At 39.9% G+C, this 14,020-nt stretch overlaps 20 non-coding genes and 10 pseudogenes across 20 annotated transcripts; all 30 read left to right on the top strand.

Moving 5' to 3' along the window:
- The first annotated feature begins 145 nt into the window (after positions 1-145).
- LOC146038089 (5S ribosomal RNA) lies at positions 146-254 on the top strand (annotated as a pseudogene).
- A 345-nt stretch (positions 255-599) lies between these two features.
- Positions 600-708, top strand: LOC146038628 (5S ribosomal RNA; annotated as a pseudogene).
- A 345-nt stretch (positions 709-1,053) lies between these two features.
- Positions 1,054-1,172, top strand: LOC146034389 (5S ribosomal RNA). The gene has a single exon (XR_014459801.1). It is a non-coding gene; the product is annotated as a 5S ribosomal RNA (ribosomal RNA).
- A 345-nt stretch (positions 1,173-1,517) lies between these two features.
- Positions 1,518-1,636, top strand: LOC146037275 (5S ribosomal RNA; annotated as a pseudogene).
- Positions 1,637-1,981: 345 nt separating this feature from the next.
- On the top strand, positions 1,982-2,100 carry LOC146036130 (5S ribosomal RNA). The gene has a single exon (XR_014460777.1). It is a non-coding gene; the product is annotated as a 5S ribosomal RNA (ribosomal RNA).
- Positions 2,101-2,446: 346 nt separating this feature from the next.
- LOC146035837 (5S ribosomal RNA) lies at positions 2,447-2,565 on the top strand (annotated as a pseudogene).
- Positions 2,566-2,910: 345 nt separating this feature from the next.
- On the top strand, positions 2,911-3,029 carry LOC146046177 (5S ribosomal RNA). Its single transcript, XR_014465775.1, has one exon. It is a non-coding gene; the product is annotated as a 5S ribosomal RNA (ribosomal RNA).
- Positions 3,030-3,374: 345 nt separating this feature from the next.
- Positions 3,375-3,493, top strand: LOC146042228 (5S ribosomal RNA). The gene has a single exon (XR_014463801.1). It is a non-coding gene; the product is annotated as a 5S ribosomal RNA (ribosomal RNA).
- Positions 3,494-3,838: 345 nt separating this feature from the next.
- Positions 3,839-3,957, top strand: LOC146036601 (5S ribosomal RNA; annotated as a pseudogene).
- Positions 3,958-4,302: 345 nt separating this feature from the next.
- On the top strand, positions 4,303-4,421 carry LOC146036142 (5S ribosomal RNA; annotated as a pseudogene).
- Positions 4,422-4,766: 345 nt separating this feature from the next.
- Positions 4,767-4,885, top strand: LOC146036082 (5S ribosomal RNA). The gene has a single exon (XR_014460773.1). It is a non-coding gene; the product is annotated as a 5S ribosomal RNA (ribosomal RNA).
- Positions 4,886-5,230: 345 nt separating this feature from the next.
- Positions 5,231-5,349, top strand: LOC146047983 (5S ribosomal RNA). Its single transcript, XR_014466078.1, has one exon. It is a non-coding gene; the product is annotated as a 5S ribosomal RNA (ribosomal RNA).
- Positions 5,350-5,694: 345 nt separating this feature from the next.
- LOC146035420 (5S ribosomal RNA) lies at positions 5,695-5,813 on the top strand (annotated as a pseudogene).
- Positions 5,814-6,159: 346 nt separating this feature from the next.
- Positions 6,160-6,278, top strand: LOC146034632 (5S ribosomal RNA). Its single transcript, XR_014460042.1, has one exon. It is a non-coding gene; the product is annotated as a 5S ribosomal RNA (ribosomal RNA).
- Positions 6,279-6,623: 345 nt separating this feature from the next.
- LOC146034422 (5S ribosomal RNA) lies at positions 6,624-6,742 on the top strand. Its single transcript, XR_014459834.1, has one exon. It is a non-coding gene; the product is annotated as a 5S ribosomal RNA (ribosomal RNA).
- Positions 6,743-7,087: 345 nt separating this feature from the next.
- On the top strand, positions 7,088-7,206 carry LOC146036815 (5S ribosomal RNA; annotated as a pseudogene).
- Positions 7,207-7,550: 344 nt separating this feature from the next.
- On the top strand, positions 7,551-7,669 carry LOC146048226 (5S ribosomal RNA). The gene has a single exon (XR_014466100.1). It is a non-coding gene; the product is annotated as a 5S ribosomal RNA (ribosomal RNA).
- Positions 7,670-8,014: 345 nt separating this feature from the next.
- On the top strand, positions 8,015-8,133 carry LOC146033727 (5S ribosomal RNA). Its single transcript, XR_014459141.1, has one exon. It is a non-coding gene; the product is annotated as a 5S ribosomal RNA (ribosomal RNA).
- A 345-nt stretch (positions 8,134-8,478) lies between these two features.
- Positions 8,479-8,597, top strand: LOC146036966 (5S ribosomal RNA; annotated as a pseudogene).
- Positions 8,598-8,942: 345 nt separating this feature from the next.
- Positions 8,943-9,061, top strand: LOC146046551 (5S ribosomal RNA). The gene has a single exon (XR_014465948.1). It is a non-coding gene; the product is annotated as a 5S ribosomal RNA (ribosomal RNA).
- Positions 9,062-9,406: 345 nt separating this feature from the next.
- Positions 9,407-9,525, top strand: LOC146047145 (5S ribosomal RNA). The gene has a single exon (XR_014466002.1). It is a non-coding gene; the product is annotated as a 5S ribosomal RNA (ribosomal RNA).
- A 345-nt stretch (positions 9,526-9,870) lies between these two features.
- LOC146047068 (5S ribosomal RNA) lies at positions 9,871-9,989 on the top strand. The gene has a single exon (XR_014465995.1). It is a non-coding gene; the product is annotated as a 5S ribosomal RNA (ribosomal RNA).
- A 345-nt stretch (positions 9,990-10,334) lies between these two features.
- On the top strand, positions 10,335-10,453 carry LOC146046540 (5S ribosomal RNA). The gene has a single exon (XR_014465940.1). It is a non-coding gene; the product is annotated as a 5S ribosomal RNA (ribosomal RNA).
- Positions 10,454-10,798: 345 nt separating this feature from the next.
- On the top strand, positions 10,799-10,917 carry LOC146048215 (5S ribosomal RNA). Its single transcript, XR_014466099.1, has one exon. It is a non-coding gene; the product is annotated as a 5S ribosomal RNA (ribosomal RNA).
- A 345-nt stretch (positions 10,918-11,262) lies between these two features.
- Positions 11,263-11,381, top strand: LOC146036023 (5S ribosomal RNA). Its single transcript, XR_014460757.1, has one exon. It is a non-coding gene; the product is annotated as a 5S ribosomal RNA (ribosomal RNA).
- Positions 11,382-11,726: 345 nt separating this feature from the next.
- Positions 11,727-11,845, top strand: LOC146046529 (5S ribosomal RNA). Its single transcript, XR_014465930.1, has one exon. It is a non-coding gene; the product is annotated as a 5S ribosomal RNA (ribosomal RNA).
- A 345-nt stretch (positions 11,846-12,190) lies between these two features.
- Positions 12,191-12,309, top strand: LOC146048204 (5S ribosomal RNA). The gene has a single exon (XR_014466098.1). It is a non-coding gene; the product is annotated as a 5S ribosomal RNA (ribosomal RNA).
- A 345-nt stretch (positions 12,310-12,654) lies between these two features.
- On the top strand, positions 12,655-12,773 carry LOC146037314 (5S ribosomal RNA; annotated as a pseudogene).
- Positions 12,774-13,118: 345 nt separating this feature from the next.
- LOC146041291 (5S ribosomal RNA) lies at positions 13,119-13,237 on the top strand. The gene has a single exon (XR_014463471.1). It is a non-coding gene; the product is annotated as a 5S ribosomal RNA (ribosomal RNA).
- Positions 13,238-13,582: 345 nt separating this feature from the next.
- On the top strand, positions 13,583-13,701 carry LOC146043986 (5S ribosomal RNA). Its single transcript, XR_014464807.1, has one exon. It is a non-coding gene; the product is annotated as a 5S ribosomal RNA (ribosomal RNA).
- The last annotated feature ends 319 nt before the right edge of the window (positions 13,702-14,020 follow it).

The raw sequence follows: 14,020 nt of genomic DNA, 5'->3' as shown, positions 1-14,020 counted from the left end.
AGACCCCCTGCTAATATCATGTCCTGTAGGTCTTTTTACATTACCAACACATGATTTTTTTCAGTAAGCCAATACAGTTAGGAAACTTTTGTATTAGCTTACCTGGTGATAGAAGTAGAAGAGGGCAAAAAAGTGCCTGTATTTCACCTACAGCCATACCACATTGGATAGGCCTGATCTTGGAAGCTAAGCAGTGTTGGGCCTGGTTAGTACTTAGGTGGGAGACCACATGGGAACACCAGGTGCTGTAGGTTTTTTCAAATTACTGGCAAATTGTTTTTATTCTCTAGCTATTTAAATTGGAAACTTTTTCTTTTTATTGCCAGTACAGACATTTGGAAGAGGTCAAACAGACACAATAGCCATCACCTAAAGACTTACCACACTGTTTAGGCCCAATTCCAACTGCTTTTGGCAGCTAAACAGTGTTGAGCCTTTTTAGTAGTTTAATTTAAGACCCCCTGCTAATATCATGTCTTGTAGGTCTTTTTACATTACCAACACATGATTTTTTTCAGTAAGCCAATACAGTTAGGAAACTTTTTTATTAGCTTACCTGGTGATAGATGTAGAAGAGGGCAAAAAAGTGCCTGTATCTCACCTACAGCCTTACCACATTGGATAGTCCTGATCTTGGAAGCTAAGCAGTGTTGGGCCTGGTTAGTACTTGGGTGGGAGACCACATGGGAACACCAGGTGCTGTAGGTTTTTTCACATTACTGGCAAATTGTTTTTATTCTCTAGCTATTTAAATTGGAAACTTTTTCTTTTTATTGCCAGCACAGACATTTGGAAGAGGTCAAACAGACACAATAACCATCACCTAAAGACTTACCACACTGTTTAGGCCCAATTCCAACTGCTTTTGGCAGCTAAACAGTGTTGAGCCTCTTTAGTAGTTTAATTTAAGACCCCCTGCTAATATCATGTCCTGTAGGTCTTTTTACATTACCAACACATGATTTTTTTCAGTAAGCCAATACAGTTAGGAAACTTTTGTATTAGCTTACCTGGTGATAGAAGTAAAAGAGGGCAAAAAAGTGCCTGTATCTCACCTACAGCCATACCACATTGGATAGGCCCAATCTCGTCTGATCTTGGAAGCTAAGCAGTGTTTGGCCTGGTTAGTACTTGAGTGGGAGACCACATGGGAACACCAGGTGCTGTAGGTTTTTTCACATTACTGGCAAATTGTTTTTATACTCTAGCTATTTAAATTGGAAACTTTTTCTTTTTATTGCCAGCACAGACATTTGGAAGAGGTCAAACAGACACAATAGCCATCACCTAAAGACTTACCACACTGTTTAGGCCCAATTCCAACTGCTTTTGGCAGCTAAACAGTGTTGAGCCTCTTTTGTAGTTTAATTTAAGACCCCCTGCTAATATCATGTCCTGTAGGTCTTTTTACATTACCAACACATGATTTTTTTCAGTAAGCCAATACAGTTAGGAAACTTTTGTATTAGCTTACCTGGTGATAGAAGTAGAAGAGGGCAAAAAAGTGCCTGTATCTCACCTACAGCCATACCACATTGGATAGGCCCAATCTCGTCTGATCTTTGAAGCTATGCAGTGTTGGGCCTGGTTAGTACTTGGGTGGGAGACCACATGGGAACAGCAGGTGCTATAGGTTTTTTCACAATACTGGCAAATTGTTTTTATTCACTAGCTATTTAAATTGGAAACTTTTTCTTTTTATTGCCAGCACAGACATTTGGAAGAGGTCAAACAGACACAATAGCCATCACCTAAAGACTTACCACACTGTTTAGGCCAAATTCCAACTGCTTTTGGCAGCTAAACAGTGTTGAGCCTCTTTAGTAGTTTAATTTAAGACCCCCTGCTAATATCATGTCCTGTAGGTCTTTTTACATTACCAACACATGATTTTTTTCAGTAAGCCAATACAGTTAGGAAACTTTTTTATTAGCTTACCTGGTGATAGATGTAGAAAAGGGCAAAAAAGTGCATGTATCTCACCTACAGCCATACCACATTGGATAGGCCCAATCTCGTCTGATCTTGGAAGCTAAGCAGTGTTGGGCCTGGTTAGTACTTGGGTGGGAGACCACATGGGAACACCAGGTGCTGTAGGTTTTTTCACATTACTGGCAAATTGTTTTTATTCTCTAGCTATTTAAATTGGAAACTTTTTCTTTTTAATTGCCAGTACAGACATTTGGAAGAGGTCAAACAGACACAATAGGCATCACCTAAAGACTTACCACACTGTTTAGGCCCAATTCCAACTGCTTTTGGCAGCTAAACAGTGTTGAGCCTCTTTAGTAGTTTAATTTAAGACCCCCTGCTAATATCATGTCCTGTAGGTCTTTTTACATTACCAACACATGATTTTTTTCAGTAAGCCAATACAGTTAGGAAACTTTTTTATTAGCTTACCTGGTGATAGATGTAGAAGAGGGCAAAAAAGTGCCTGTATCTCACTTATAGCCATACCACATTGTGTAGGCCCAATCTCGTCTGATCTTGGAAGCTAAGCAGTGTTGGTCCTGGTTAGTACTTGGGTGGGAGACCACATGGGAACACCAGGTGCTGTAGGTTTTTTCACATTACTGGCAAATTGTTTTTATTCTCTAGCTATTTAAATTGGAAATTATTTCTTTTTATTGCCAGCACAGACATTTGGAAGAGGTCAAACAGACACAATAGCCATCACCTAAAGACTTACCACACTGTTTAGGCCCAATTCCAACTGCTTTTGGCAGCTAAACAGTGTTGAGCCTCTTTAGTAGTTTAATTTAAGACCCCCTGCTAATATCATCTCCTGTAGGTCTTTTTACATTACCAACACGTGATTTTTTTCAATAAGCCAATACAGTTAGGAAACTTTTTTATTAGCTTACCTGGTGATAGAAGAATAAGAGGGCAATAAAGTCCCTGTACCTCACTTACAGCCATACCACATTGGATCGGCCCAATCTCGTCCGATCTTGGAAGCTAAGCAGTGTTGGGCCTGGTTAGTACTTGGGTGGGAGACCACATGAGAACACCAGGTGCTGTAGGTTTTTTCACATTACTGGCAAATTGTTTTTATTCTCTAGCTATTTAAATTGGAAACTTTTTCTTTTTATTGCCAACACAGACATTTGGAAGAGGTCAAACAGACACAATAGCCATCACCTAAAGACTTACCACACTGTTTAGGCCCAATTCCAACTGCTTTTGGCAGCTAAACAGTGTTGAGCCTCTTTAGTAGTTTAATTTAAGACCCCCTGCTAATATCATGTCCTGTAGGTCTTTTTACATTACCAACACATGATTTTTTTCAGTAAGCCAATACAGTTAGGACACTTTTTTATTAGCTTACCTGGTGATAGAAGTAGAAGAGGGCAAAAAAGTGCCTGTATCTCACTTACAGCCATACCACATTGGATCGGCCCAATCTCATCCGATCTTGGAAGCTAAGCAGTGTTGGGCCTGGTTAGTACTTGGGTGGGAGACCACATGAGAACACCAGGTGCTGTAGGTTTTTTCACATTACTGGCAAATTGTTTTTATTCTCTAGCTATTTAAATTGGAAACTTTTTCTTTTTATTGCCAACACAGACATTTGGAAGAGGTCAAACAGACACAATAGCCATCACCTAAAGACTTACCACACTGTTTAGGCCCAATTCCAACTGCTTTTGGCAGCTAAACAGTGTTGAGCCTCTTTAGTAGTTTAATTTAAGACCCCCTGCTAATATCATGTCCTGTAGGTCTTTTTACATTACCAACACATGATTTTTTTCAGTAAGCCAATACAGTTAGGACACTTTTTTATTAGCTTACCTGGTGATAGAAGTAGAAGAGGGCAAAAAAGTGCCTGTATCTCACCTACAGCCATACCACATTGGATCGGCCCAATATCGTCCGATCATGGAAGCTAAGCAGTGTTGGGCCTGGTTAGTACTTGGGTGGGAGACCACATGGGAACACCAGGTGCTGTAGGTTTTTTCACATTACTGGCAAATTGTTTTTATTCTCTAGCTATTTAAATTGGAAACTTTTTCTTTTTATTGCCAGTACAGACATTTGGAAGAAGTCAAACCGACACAATAGCCATCACCTAAAGACTTACCACACTGTTTAGGCCCAATTCCAACTGCTTTTGGCAGCTTAACAGTGTTGAGCCTCTTTAGTAGTTTAATTTAAGACCCCCTGCTAATATCATGTCCTGTAGGTCTTTTTACATTACCAACACATGATTTTTTTCAGTAAGCCAATACAGTTAGGAAACTTTTTTATTAGCTTACCTGGTGATAGATGTAGAAGAGGGCAAAAAAGTGCCTTTATCTCACCTACAGCCATACCACATTGGATAGGCCCAATCTCGTCTGTTCTTTGAAGCTAAGCAGTGTTGGGCCTGGTTAGTACTTGGGTGGGAGACCACATGGGAACACCAGGTGCTGTAGATTTTTTCACATTACTGGCAAATTGTTTTTATTCTCTAGCTATTTAATTTGGAAACTTTTTCTTTTTATTGCCAGTACAGACATTTGGAAGAGGTCAAACAGACACAATAGCCATCACCTAAAGACTTACCACACTGTTTAGGCCCAATTCCAACTGCTTTTGGCAGCTAAACAGTGTTGAGCCTCTTCAGTAGTTTAATTTAAGACCCCCTGCTAATATCATGTCCTGTAGATCTTTTTACATTACCAACACATGATTTTTTTCAGTAAGCCAATACAGTTAGGAAACTTTTTTATTAGCTTACCTGGTGATAGATGTAGAAGAGGGCAAAAAAGTGCCTGTATCTCACCTACAGCCATACCACATTGGATAGGCCCAATCTCGTCTGATCTTGGAAGCTAAGCAGTGTTGGGCCTGGTTAGTACTTGGGTGGGAGACCACATGGGAACACCAGGTGCTGTAGGTTCTTTCACATTACTGGCAAATTGTTTTTATTCTCTAGCTATTTAAATTGGAAACTTTTTCTTTTTATTGCCAGCACAGACATTTGGAAGAGGTCAAACAGACACAATAGCCATCACCTAAAGACTTACCACACTGTTTAGGCCCAATTCCAACTGCTTTTGGCAGCTAAACAGTGTTGAGCCTCTTTTGTAGTTTAATTTAAGACCCCCTGCTAATATCATGTCCTGTAGGTCTTTTTAAATTACCAACACATGATTTTTTTCAGTAAGCCAATACAGTTAGGAAACTTTTTTATTAGCTTACCTGGTGATAGAAGTAGAAGAGGGCAAAAAAGTGCCTGTATCTCACGTACAGCCATACCACATTGGATCGGCCCAATCTCGTCCGATCTTGGAAGCTAAGCAGTGTTGGGCCTGGTTAGTACTTGGGTGGGAGACCACATGGGAACACCAGGTGCTGTAGGTTTTTTCACATTACTGGCAAATTGTTTTTATTCTCTAGCTGTTTAAATTGGAAACTTTTTCTTTTTATTGCCAGCACAGACATTTGGAAGAGGTCAAACAGACACAATAGCCATCACCTAAAGACTTACCACACTGTTTAGGCCCAATTCCAACTGCTTTTGGCAGATAAACAGTGTTGAGCCTCTTTAGTAGTTTAATTTAAGACCCCCTGCTAATATCATGTCCTGTAGGTCTTTTTACATTACCAACACATGATTTTTTTCAGTAAGCCAATACAGTTAGGAAACTTTTTTATTAGCATACCTGGTGATAGATGTAGAAGAGGGCAAAAAAGTGCCTCTATCTCACATACAGCCATACCACATTGGATAGGCCCAATCTCGTCTGATCTTGGAAGCTAAGTAGAGTTGGGCCTGGTTAGTACTTGGGTGGGAGACCACATGGGAACACCAGGTGCTGTAGGTTTTTTCACATTACTGGCAAATTGTTTTTATTCTCTAGCTATTTAAATTGGAAACTTTTTCTTTTTATTGCCAGCACAGACATTTGGAAGAGGTCAAACAGACACAATAGCCATCACCTAAAGACTTACCACACTGTTTAGGCCCAATTCCAACTGCTTTTGGCAGCTAAACAGTGTTGAGCCTCTTTAGTAGTTTAATTTAAAACCCCCTGCTAATGTCATGTCCTGTAGGTCTTTTTACATTACCAACAGATGATTTTTTTTTAGTAAGCCAATACAGTTAGGAAACTTTTTTATTAGCTTACCTGGTGATAGAAGTAGAAGAGGGCAAAAAAGTGCCTGTATCTAACCTTCAGCCATACCACATTGGATCGGCCCAATCTCGTCCGATCTTGGAAGCTAAGCAGTGCTGGGCTTGGTTAGTACTTGGGTGGGAGACCACATGGGAACACCAGGTGCTGTAGGTTTTTTCACATTACTGGCAAATTGTTTTTATTCTCTAGCTATTTAAATTGGAAACTTTTTCTTTTTATTGCCAGCACAGACATTTGGAAGAGGTCAAACAGACACAATAGCCATCACCTAAAGACTTACCACACTGTTTAGGCCCAATTCCAACTGCTTTTGGCAGCTAAACAGTGTTGAGCCTCTTTAGTAGTTTAATTTAAGACCCCCTGCTAATATCATGTCCTGTAGGTCTTTTTACATTACCAACACATGATTTTTTTCAGTAAGCCAATACAGTTAGGAAACTTTTTTATTAGCTTACCTGGTGATAGAAGTAGAAGAGGGCAAAAAAGTGCCTGTATCTCACCTACAGCCATACCACATTGGATCGGCCCAATTTCGTCTGATCTTGGAAGCTAAGCAGTGTTGGGCCTGTTTAGTACTTGGGTGGGAGACCACATGGGAACACCAGGTGCTGTAGGTTTTTTCACATTACTGGCAAATTGTTTTTATTCTCTAGCTATTTAAATTGGAAACTTTTTCTTTTTATTGCCAGCACAGACATTTGGAAGAGGTCAAACAGACACAATAGCCATCACCTAAAGACTTACCACATTGTTTAGGCCCAATTCCAACTACTTTTGGCAGCTAAACAGTGTTGAACCTCTTTTGTAGTTTAATTTAAGACCCCCTGCTAATATCATGTCCTGTAGGTCCTTTTACATTACCAACACATGATTTTTTTCAGTAAGCCAATACAGTTAGGAAACTTTTGTATTAGCTTACCTGGTGATAGAAGTAGAAGAGGGCAAAAAAGTGCAAGTATCTCACCAACAGCCATACCACATTGGATAGGCCCAATCTCGTCTGTTCTTTGAAGCTAAGCAGTGTTGGGCCTGGTTAGTACTTGGGTGGGAGACCACATGGGAACACCAGGTGCTGTAGATTTTTTCACATTACTGGCAAATTGTTTTTATTCTCTAGCTATTTAAATTGGAAACTTTTTCTTTTTATTGCCAGCACAGACATTTGGAAGAGGTCAAACACACACTATAGCCATCACCTAAAGACTTACCACACTGTTTAGGCCCAATTCCAACTGCTTTTGGCAGATAAACAGTGTTGAGCCTCTTTAGTAGTTTAATTTAAGACCCCCTGCTAATATCATGTCCTGTAGGTCTTTTTACATTACCAACACATGATTTTTTCAGTAAGCCAATACAGTTAGGAAACTTTTTTATTAGCTTACCTGGTGATAGATGTAGAAGAGGGCAAAAAAGTGCCTGTATCTCACCTACAGCCATACCACATTGGATAGGCCCAATCTCGTCTGATCTTGGAAGCTAAGCAGTGTTTGGCCTGGTTAGTACTTGGGTGGGAGACCACATGGGAACACCAGGTGCTGTAGGTTTTTTCACATTACTGGCAAATTGTTTTTATTCTCTAGCTATTTAAATTGGAAACTTTTTCTTTTTATTGCCAGCACAGACATTTGGAGGAGGTCAAACAGACACACTAGCCATCACCTAAAGACTTACCACACTGTTTAGGCCCAATTCCAACTGCTTTTGGCAGCTAAACAGTGTTGAGCCTCTTTTGTGGTTTAATTTAAGACCCCCTGCTAATATCATGTCCTGTAGGTCTTTTTACATTACCAACACATGATTTTTTTCAGTAAGCCAATACAGTTAGGAAACTTTTGTATTAGCTTACCTGGTGATAGAAGTAGAAGAGGGCAAAAAAGTGCCTGTATCTCACCTACAGCCATACCACATTGGATAGGCCCAATCTCGTCTGATCTTTGAAGCTAAGCAGTGTTGGGCCTGGTTAGTACTTGGGTGGGAGACCACATGGGAGCACCAGGTGCTGTAGGTTTTTTCACATTACTGGCAAATTGTTTTTATTCTCTAGCTATTTTAATTGGAAACTTTTTCTTTTTATTGCCAGTACAGACATTTGGAAGAAGTCAAACAGACACAATAGCCATCACCTAAAGACTTACCACACTGTTTAGGCCCAATTCCAACTGCTTTTGGCAGCTAAACAGTGTTGAGCCTCTTTAGTAGTTTAATTTAAGACCCCCTGCTAATATCATGTCCTGTAGGTCTTTTTACATTACCAACACATGATTTTTTTCAGTAAGCCAATACAGTTAGGAAACTTTTTTATTAGCTTACCTGGTGATAGATGTAGAAGAGGGCAAAAAAGTGCCTGTATCTCACATACAGCCATACCACATTGGATAGGCCCAATCTCGTCTGATCTTGGAAGCTAAGTAGAGTTGGGCCTGGTTAGTACTTGGGTGGGAGAACACATGGGAACACCAGGTGCTGTAGGTTTTTTCACATTACTGGCAAATTGTTTTTATTCTCTAGCTATTTAAATTGGAAACTTTTTCTTTTTATTGCCAGCACAGACATTTGGAAGAGGTCAAACAGACACAATAGCCATCACCTAAAGACTTACCACACTGTTTAGGCCCAATTCCAACTGCTTTTGGCAACTAAACAGTGTTGAGCCTTTTTAGTAGTTTAATTTAAGACCCCCTGCTAATATCATGTCCTGTAGGTCTTTTTACATTACCAACACATGATTTTTTTCAGTAAGCCAATACAGTTAGGAAACTTTTTTATTAGCTTACCTGGTGATAGATGTAGAAGAGGGCAAAAAAGTGCCTGTATCTCACCTACAGCCATACCACATTGGATAGTCCCAATCTTGTCTGATCTTGGAAGCTAAGCAGTGTTGGGCCTGGTTAGTACTTGGGTGGGAGACCACATGGGAACACCAGGTGCTGTAGGTTTTTTCACATTACTGGCAAATTGTTTTTATTCTCTAGCTATTTAAATTGGAAACTTTTTCTTTTTATTGCCAGCACAGACATTTGGAAGAGGTCAAACAGACACAATAGCCATCACCTAAAGACTTACCACACTGTTTAGGCCCAATTCCAACTGCTTTTGGCAGCTAAACAGTGTTGAGCCTCTTTAGTAGTTTAATTTAAGACCCCCTGCTAATATCATGTCCTGTAGGTCTTTTTACATTACCAACACATGATTTTTTTCAGTAAGCCAATACAGTTAGGAAACTTTTGTATTAGCTTACCTGGTGATAGAAGTAGAAGAGGGCAAAAAAGTGCCTGTATCTCACCTACAGCCATACCACATTGGATAGGCCCAATCTCGTCTGATCTTTGAAGCTAAGCAGTGTTGGGCCTGGTTAGTACTTGGGTGGGAGACCACATGGGAACACCAGGTGCTGTAGGTTTTTTCACATTACTGGCAAATTGTTTTTATTCTCTAGCTATTTAAATTGGAAACTTTTTCTTTTTATTGCCAGTACAGACATTTGGAAGAAGTCAAACAGACACAATAGCCATCACCTAAAGACTTACCACACTGTTTAGGCCCAATTCCAACTGCTTTTGGCAGCTAAACAGTGTTGAGCCTCTTTAGTAGTTTAATTTAAGACCCCCTGCTAATATCATGTCCTGTAGGTCTTTTTACATTACCAACACATGATTTTTTTCAGTAAGCCAATACAGTTAGGAAACTTTTTTATTAGCTTACCTGGTGATAGATGTAGAAGAGGGCAAAAAAGTGCCTGTATCTCACCTACAGCCATACCACATTGGATAGGCCCAATCTCATCTGATCTTGGAAGCTAAGCAGTGTTGGACCTGTCTAGTACTTGGGTGGGAGACCGCATGGGAACACCAGGTGCTGTAGGTTTTTTCACATTACTGGCAAATTGTTTTTATTCTCTAGCTATTTAAATTGGAAACTTTTTCTTTTTATTGCCAGCACAGACATTTGAAAGAGGTCAAACAGACACAATAGCCATCACCTAAAGACTTACCACACTGTTTAGGCCCAATTCCAACTGCTTTTGGCAGCTAAACAGTGTTGAGCCTTTTTAGTAGTTTAATTTAAGACCCCCTGCTAATATCATGTCCTGTAGGTCTTTTTACATTACCAACACATGATTTTTTTCAGTAAGCCAATACAGTTAGGAAACTTTTTTATTAGCTTACCTGGTGATAGATGTAGAAGAGGGCAAAAAAGTGCCTGTATCTCACCTACAGCCATACCACATTGGATAGTCCCAATCTTGTCTGATCTTGGAAGCTAAGCAGTGTTGGGCCTGGTTAGTACTTGGGTGGGAGACCACATGGGAACACCAGGTGCTGTAGGTTTTTTCACATTACTGGCAAATTGTTTTTATTCTCTAGCTATTTAAATTGGAAACTTTTTCTTTTTATTGCCAGCACAGACATTTGGAAGAGGTCAAACAGACACAATAGCCATCACCTAAAGACTTACCACACTGTTTAGGCCCAATTCCAACTGCTTTTGGCAGCTAAACAGTGTTGAGCCTCTTTAGTAGTTTAATTTAAGACCCCCTGCTAATATCATGTCCTGTAGGTCTTTTTACATTACCAACACATGATTTTTTTTAGTAAGCCAATACAGTTAGGAAACTTTTGTATTAGCTTACCTGGTGATAGAAGTAAAAGAGGGCAAAAAAGTGCCTGTATCTCACCTACAGCCATACCACATTGGATAGGCCCAATCTCGTCTGATCTTGGAAGCTAAGCAGTGTTTGGCCTGGTTAGTACTTGGGTGGGAGACCACATGGGAACACCAGGTGCTGTAGGTTTTTTCACATTACTGGCAAATTGTTTTTATTCTCTAGCTATTTAAATTGGAAACTTTTTCTTTTTATTGCCAGCACAGACATTTGGAAGAGGTCAAACAGACACAATAGCCATCACCTAAAGACTTACCACACTGTTTAGGCCCAATTCCAACTGCTTTTGGCAGCTAAACAGTGTTGAGCCTCTTTTGTAGTTTTATTTAAGACCCCCTGCTAATATCATGTCCTGTAGGTCTTTTTACATTACCAACACATGATTTTTTTCAGTAAGCCAATACAGTTAGGAAACTTTTGTATTAGCTTACCTGGTGATAGATGTAGAAGAGGGCAAAAAAGTGCCTGTATCTCACCTACAGCCATACCACATTGGATAGGCCCAATCTCGTCTGATCTTGGAAGCTAAGCAGTGTTGGGCCTGGTTAGTACTTGGGTGGGAGACCACATGGGAACACCAGGTGCTGTAGGTTTTTTCAAATTACTGGCAAATTGTTTTTATTCTCTAGCTATTTAAATTGGAAACTTTTTCTATTTATTGCCAGTACAGACATTTGGAAGAGGTCAAACAGACACAATAGCCATCACCTAAAGACTTACCACACTGTTTAGGCCCAATTCCAACTGCTTTTGGCAGCTAAACAGTGTTGAGCATTTTTAGTAGTTTAATTTAAGACCCCCTGCTAATATCATGTCCTGTAGGTCTTTTTACATTACCAACACATGATTTTTTTCAGTAAGCCAATACAGTTAGGAAACTTTTTTATTAGCTTACCTGGTGATAGATGTAGAAGAGGGCAAAAAAGTGCCTGTGTCTCACCTACAGCCATACCACATTGGATAGTCCCAATCTTGTCTGATCTTGGAAGCTAAGCAGTGTTGGGCCTGGTTAGTACTTGGGTGGGAGACCACATGGGAACACCAGGTGCTGTAGGTTTTTTCACATTACTGGCAAATTGTTTTTATTCTCTAGCTATTTAAATTGGAAACTTTTTCTTTTTATTGCCAGCACAGACATTTGGAAGAGGTCAAACAGACACAATAGCCATCACCTAAAGACTTACCACACTGTTTAGGCCCAATTCCAACTGCTTTTGGCAGCTAAACAGTGTTGAGCCTCTTTAGTAGTTTAATTTAAGACCCCCTGCTAATATCATGTCCTGTAGGTCTTTTTACATTACCAACACATGATTTTTTTCAGTAAGCCAATACAGTTAGGAAACTTTTGTATTAGCTTACCTGGTGATAGAAGTAAAAGAGGGCAAAAAAGTGCCTGTATCTCACCTACAGCCATACCACATTGGATAGGCCCAATCTCGTCTGATCTTGGAAGCTAAGCAGTGTTTGGCCTGGTTAGTACTTGGGTGGGAGACCACATGGGAACACCAGGTGCTGTAGGTTTTTTCACATTACTGGCAAATTGTTTTTATTCTCTAGCTATTTAAATTGGAAACTTTTTCTTTTTATTGCCAGCACAGACATTTGGAAGAGGTCAAACAGACACAATAGCCATCACCTAAAGACTTACCACACTGTTTAGGCCCAATTCCAACTGCTTTTGGCAGCTAAACAGTGTTGAGCCTCTTTTGTAGTTTAATTTAAGACCCCCTGCTAATATCATGTCCTGTAGGTCTTTTTACATTACCAACACATGATTTTTTTCAGTAAGCCAATACAGTTAGGAAACTTTTGTATTAGCTTACCTGGTGATAGAAGTAGAAGAGGGCAAAAAAGTGCCTGTATCTCACCTACAGCCATACCACATCGGATTGGCCCAATCTCGTCTGATCTTTGAAGCTATGCAGTGTTGGACCTGGTTAGTACTTGGGTGGGAGACCACATGGGAACACCAGGTGCTGTAGGTTTTTTCACATTACTGGCAAATTGTTTTTATTCTCTAGCTATTTAAATTGGAAACTTTTTCTTTTTATTGCCAGTACAGACATTTGGAAGAAGTCAAACAGACACAATAGCCATCACCTAAAGACTTACCACACTGTTTAGGCCCAATTCCAACTGCTTTTGGCAGCTTAACAGTGTTGAGCCTCTTTAGTAGTTTCATTTAAGACCCCCTGCTAATATCATGTCCTGTAGGTCTTTTTACATTACCAACACATGATTTTTTTCAGTAAGCCAATACAGTTAGGAAACTTTTTTATTAGCTTACCTGGTGATAGATGTAGAAGAGGGCAAAAAAGTGCATGTATCTCACCTACAGCCATACCACATTGGATAGGCCCAATCTCGTCTGATCTTGGAAGCTAAGCAGTGTTGGGCCTGGTTAGTACTTGGGTGGGAGACCACATGGGAACACCAGGTGCTGTAGGTATTTTCACATTACTGGCAAATTGTTTTTATTCTCTAGCTATTTAAATTGGAAACTTTTTCTTTTTATTGCCAGTACAGACATTTGGAAGAGGTCAAACAGACACAATAGCCATCACCTAAAGACTTACCACACTGTTTAGGCCCAATTCCAACTGCTTTTGGCAGCTAAACAGTGTTGAGCCTCTTTAGTAGTTTAATTTAAGACCCCCTGCTAATATCATGTCCTGTAGGTCTTTTTACATTACCAACACATGATTTTTTTCAGTAAGCCAATACAGTTAGGAAACTTTTTTATTAGCTTACCTGGTGATAGATGTAGAAGAGGGCAAAAAAGTGCCTGTATCTCACCTACAGCCATACCACATTGGATAGGCCCAATCTCGTCTGGTCTTGGAAGCTAAGCAGTGTTGGGCCTGGTTAGTACTTGGGTGGGAGACCACATGGGAACACCAGGTGCTGTAGGTTTTTTCACATTACTGGCAAATTGTTTTTATTCTCTAGCTATTTAAATTGGAAACTTTTTCTTTTTATTGCCAGTACAGACATTTGGAAGAGGTCAAACAGACACAATAGCCATCACCTAAAGACTTACCACACTGTTTAGGCCCAATTCCAACTGCTTTTGGCAGCTAAACAGTGTTGAGCCTCTTTAGTAGTTTAATTTAAGACCCCCTGCTAATATCATCTCCTGTAGGTCTTTTTACATTACCAACACGTGATTTTTTTCAATAAGCCAATACAGTTAGGAAACTTTTTTATTAGCTTACCTGGTGATAGAAGAATA

Source organism: Crinia signifera, chromosome 1 (genome assembly GCF_055691185.1).
Source record: "Crinia signifera chromosome 1, ASM5569118v1, whole genome shotgun sequence".
In the NCBI taxonomy this organism is placed as follows: Eukaryota; Metazoa; Chordata; class Amphibia; order Anura; family Myobatrachidae; genus Crinia; species Crinia signifera.
The sequence above is the reverse complement of the archived record's forward strand: the minus strand, read 5'-3'. Positions and strand labels throughout refer to the sequence as shown.